Source organism: Meles meles, chromosome 2 (assembly GCF_922984935.1).
Source record: "Meles meles chromosome 2, mMelMel3.1 paternal haplotype, whole genome shotgun sequence".
In the NCBI taxonomy this organism is placed as follows: domain Eukaryota; kingdom Metazoa; phylum Chordata; class Mammalia; order Carnivora; family Mustelidae; genus Meles; species Meles meles.
The window spans coordinates 5,558,640-5,564,331 of NC_060067.1; the positions used below are offsets into that span (position 1 = coordinate 5,558,640).

General features: G+C 38.3%; 1 pseudogene; it reads left to right on the forward strand.

The window, feature by feature from the left end:
- The first annotated feature begins 2,094 nt into the window (after positions 1 to 2,094).
- LOC123937555 lies at positions 2,095 to 2,472 on the forward strand (annotated as a pseudogene).
- The last annotated feature ends 3,220 nt before the right edge of the window (positions 2,473 to 5,692 follow it).

The window sequence follows — 5,692 nt, forward strand, 5'->3', positions numbered from 1 at the left end:
CACTAAATTCTACTCCTGAAACAAATACTACACTATATTTAACTAACTAGAATTTAAATACTTGAAACAAAAAAATTGCAGATATAATTAAGGTTGCTAATCAGGTGACCATTGGACAAGGAGATTACTCTAATGATCTCAGTTAGATGCTGTAAGTACAAGAGTTTTTAAACATGGAAGAGAACCAAAACAGGCACTGTCAGAGTGATGGGATGTAAAAAGACTCAACTTGCCACACCTGGTTTTGAAAGAGGCCATGAGCCAAGGAACACAGGCAGCCATAACAGCTAGAGAGGTGAAGAAAAGAGATTCAGTCTCCCATATGGATTCTCTGGAAAAGAATGCAGCTCTACCAACACCTCCATTTTAGTGAAGTAAGACCCATTTCAGAATGGAAGGGGTTATGCACAAAACGGCATCTAGTATGATTCGACTTCATGGAAGTTTAAGTATATGTACAGCATCTCTAAAAAGAAGGAAAGGTAGTTTCTTCTAGAAAGGAGAAATGGATTGTTTGGGGAAAGGATATTGAAAGACTGAGTTTCCAGTGAGTATTTTATGTCGTAATGAACATAAGAAAATCTAAAAGACAAGATACACAGCCATAATTGATATTAAAGTAAGTTGTGTTAGAAAACATGTTACAGGCTAATATTCAAAAAACTTACAGATAAAACACTTAAGAGGTAAGGAGTCAAAAAACTGGAATAGTTTTTAACAAGTACCTATGAAACATACAAAAATGTATTTAATTCTCAAGTAAGCAGAATTGTGCTTTCATTTCTAATTGAAGGATGGCAAGAATTAGAGAATGCTACTTATTCTGCCTAGTTTTCAGAAAGATGTGCTATTCATTGCTAATGCAATTATAAGAGAAGTTACTAAAATGCATTGGAAAACACCTACATTTTGACCTTTCCACTTTAATTCCTTAAAATGGTCTCCCAGATACAGGGAGATCAAATACAGTGTCTCAGACAGACAGAAACATTCATTCAAACCTTGCAGCTTTACCAGTCACCATACTGTGCTGGTGGTGAGATAAAGTCCCCCAAATCCTGAGAACTATTGCAGTAAAGAGGGCCTATGACCTAAAGGACTTGGGGTGGTATGCCCGAGGAACAGAATCTTAAGTCTCATTTGATCAAGAACTATACACACGAGACACCCCCAACAGGAGTCTTCAAGTGGTTTTACTTTGGAAAATAGCTGTATTTGCACAGAAACCATATCCCCTTCATTATGCTTTCTACTAGTATATAACACCATCATTCACCAAGATTCCCTGCTCAGAAAATCCAGGGTTCTATCAATGACTTTTCCCAGACCTATCACCACCAATTTCTGCAGATTGTAACTCCTGCTCAGTGAGGACTACTGGTCCCCCCATCTGTGAATGCTGCTGATATTCTGACCATGGTCCCTATTTAGTCTCCGGATGCTACCACAGCCAATCTAATCTCTGCTGCCATCACTAAAACATCCACTCTGAAGAGCCACTCTTTTTCTTCAACCAAAATAGTATAGTAAACAAATACAATCACATCTTTGCTAATCTAGAATGAATGCTATTGCCACTCTGGAAAACAGTGTGGAGATTCCTCAAAAAGTTAAAAATAGTACTATCCCACAACCCAGCAACTGCTCTACCAGGTATTTGTATCCAAAGGATACAAAAATAGGTATTCCAAGGGGTACATCCACCCCAATGTTTCTTTCTAGCAGCAATAGCTAAAGTATGAAAAGCCCAGATGTCCAGCAACAGATGAATGGATAAATATGTGATTTTTTTATATAAGTACCCACCCACCCACACAATGGAATATTACTCAGCCATCAAAAAGAATGAAATCTTGCCATTTGCAACAATGTAGATGGAACTAGAGGGTATCATGCTGAGCAATGTCAGAGAAAGACAAATACCATGATTTCACACATCTGTGGAATTTAAGAAACAAAACAGCTGAACATAGGGAAAGGGAAGGAAAAATAAGATAAAAACAGAGGGAGGCAGGTTTGCTTTATGGGCTGGGTGGGGGCCAGGGAGCTTCAATGCCAATGGGGCCACAGCGATGACCAGAGCTGCCCACGGACATGAACTCACTGCAGAAGATGGAAGACCTCAATACTTTTGAGAGGAGACTTACAGAATATATTCACTGTTTGCAGCCTGCCACTGGATGTTGGAGAAGGCTTCTTATAGTGGTATCCGTCTGTACAGTTGCTGGTGCCTGGAACTGGTTAATAGATCCCGAGACACAAAAGGCATCCTTTTTCACACCATTATGGAATCACCCATTTTTCACCATTAGTTAGGTCACTCTAATAGGCTTGTTCTTTGCCTGAATACACAGGAGGGTCATTGCATCATCAGTTACAGCTGCTTGATGTCGAACTGTATTAGCAGAATACAATATGTCTTGTGATGATACAGGAAGACTCAATTTGAAACCTAGGCCTCATGTTCAATGACAATCTGAATTCATTGTTATGGGACCTAAAACAGCCTTTCTTCAAGTAAGTGATACAGCAAAAAGCCATAAAGGATTCCTTTTACAGTTGAGTATGTGAGGGTCACAGCAACAACTGACAAGAAGTGTGCAATATTTACTCAGATGATCTCGATGATGACTTGCCTCCTCCGTGCTTGGTAGATTGGATTATCTGTGTTACAGTACTAGTGTTGCTTTAGTACTTCAGACCCTGCAGAGACTTTTGCAGATGAAGCACCTCTGTATGTTCCTAAGTTAAACTTAGAAACTTAGGAACAAAACCTCATCCAGTTTTTATAATGTGTTTTTGAAAACTGCTGTAAAGAGCAAATCAATGCCAGGGTCAGAGAGGTAAGCGTTCTGTGGACTTTGTTCTCCTGCACCACTGTCTTGGGAGCATCTCTTGGCCATCCCTGCGACTCTTCAAACCAGCTATTGCACATAGCTGTGCCTTTCATTCTTACACCCCTCTGTTTTGATCATACTGCAAGAAAACCTCAGATTAAGTGTAAACAGAGGACTCTCCATTATGCTCTCCATTATACTCTCCAAACAGATTCATCTCCATTATGTTGCGAGAAATTAGATGTTCCTTTGAGAAACCATTTTTGTTAAACCAGACAGTGAACTTCAGCCACTCTCACGGTAACCATTTCTAGTTTGTTGTTTCCCTTCAGTGCTAAATATACTTTATTTTTTTAATAATTTTAAGAACATTCTAAAGCCTTCTGAATATACAAGTTTAGTTATGAATTATGTACTGTCCAGGAATTTGATAGTCCTTGTTTTAGACCATTGGATCTTACGCCATGGTCAGCATGCTGATACTCTAGTGTTACATGGGTGTAACTGATCAGCCGCTCCATCATGGAGGTGACTTGGGAGCAGCGCCCAAACTAGAGTCTAAAATTCTCAACATTCTTATAGTGTTAATGACATACCGTGTATGCATTTTAGTCACCTGTACTATAACCGCCCTTAATCTTAAACTATTGGGATTGTTGCAAATATTTTAAAGAACTAAAGGTGTCTTTTACCTGTTTATTAGAAGATTTTGAAAAAGTTTAAATTATTTCATGAGCATTCTTTTTTTTATTTTCTATTAACATGTAATATATTATTTGCCCCAGGAGTATAGGTCTGTGAATCTTCAGGCTTACACACTCCACAGCACTCACCATATCACATACCCTCCCTGATATCCATAACACAACCACCCTCTCCATACCCCCAACTTCCAAGCAACCCTCAGTTTGTTTTGTGAGATTAAGGGTCTCTTATGCTTTCTCTCCCTCCTGATCCCATCTTGTTTTATTTTTTCCTTCCCTACCCCCTAAATTCCCCACTCTGCCTCTCAAATTCCTCATATCAGGGACATCATATGATAATTGTCTTTCTTGGATTGACTTATTTCGCTCAGCATATCCTCTAGTTCAATCCACGTCATTGCAAATGGCAAGATTTCATTTTTTGATGACTGCATAGTATTCCATTGTATATATATATATATATATATATATATATATATATATATATATATATATATATCACATCTTCTTTATCCATCCATCCGCTGATGGACATCTAGCTTCTTTCCATAGGTCTTTCCATAGTTTCCATTACTGCTATAAACATTCTGGTGCATGTCCCCTTCGGATCACTAGATTTGTATCTTTAGGGTAAATACCCAGTAGTGCAATTGCTGGGTCATAGGGTAGCTCTATTTTCAACTTTTTGAGGAACCTCCATGCTACTTCCAGAGTGTCTGCACCAGCTTGCATTCCTACCAACAGGATAGGAGTGTTCCCCTTTCTCTGCATCTTCACCAACATCTGTCATTTCCTGACTTGTTAATTTTAGCCATTCTGACTGGTGTGAGGTGGTATCGCATTGTACACATTCTTTACCCCTTGATTTGTAGTTCCCTGATGCTGAGTGATGTTGAGCATTTTTTCATGTGTCTGTTGGCCATCTGGATGTCTTCTTTGCAGAAATGTCTGTGTCCTCTGCCCATTTCTAAATTGGATTATTTGTTCTTTGGGTGTTGAGTTTGAGAAGTTCTTTATAGATTTTGGATACTAGCCCTTTATCTGATATGTCGTTTGCAAATATCTTCTCCCATTCTGTCAGTTGTCTTTTGGTTTTGTTGACTGTTTCCTTTGCTGTGTAAAAGCTTTTGATCTTAATGAAGTCCAGTAGTTCATTTTTGTCTTTGTTTCTCTTGCCTTTGGTGATGTTTCTAGGAAGATGTTGCTGCGGCTGAGGTCGAAGAGGTTGCTGCCTGTGTTCTTCTCAAGGATTTTGATGGATTCCTTTCTCACATTGAGGTCTTTCATCCATTCGGAGTCTATTTTTGTGTGTGGTGTAAGGAAATGGTTCCATTTCATTTTTCTGCATGGGGCTGTCCAATTTTCCCAACACCATTTATTGAAGAGACTGTCTTTTTTCCATTGGACATACCTTCCTGCTTTGCTGAATATTAGTTGACCATAGAGCTGATGGTCTATTTCTGGGCTCTCTATTCTGTTCCATTGATCTATGTGTCTGTTTTTGTGTCAGTACCACACTGTCTTGAGGATGGCAGCTTTGTAATAGAGCTTGAAGTCTGGAATTGTGATGCTACCAACTTTGGCTTTCTTTTTCAACATTCCTCTGGCTATTCAGTGTCTTTTCTGGTTCCAAATAAATTTTACGATTATTTGTCCCATTTCTTTGAAAAAAATGGATATTATTTTGTATTTTGATGGTATTTTGACATTGCATTAAATGTGTAGATTGCTTTAGGAACATAGACATATTGATAATATTTGCTCTTCCAATCCATGAGCATGGAATGTTTTTCCATTTCCTTGTGTCTTCCTCAATTTCTTTCATGAGTACCTTACAGTTTTCTGAGTACACATTCTTTACCCCTTTATTTAGGTTTATTCCTAGGTATCTTATGGTTTTGCGTGCAACTGTAAACAGAATCGACTCAATTTCTCTTTCTTCTGTCTTGCTGTTGTATAGAAATGCCACTGATTTCTGAGCATTTATTTTATATCCTGACACTTTACTGTATTCCTGTACGAGTTCTAGCAATTTTGGAGTGGAAGCTTTTGGATTTTCCACATAAAATATCATATCATCTGCAAAGAGTTAGAGTTTGACTTCTTCTTTGCCAATTCAGATGCCTTTTATTTCTTTTTGTTGTTTGATTG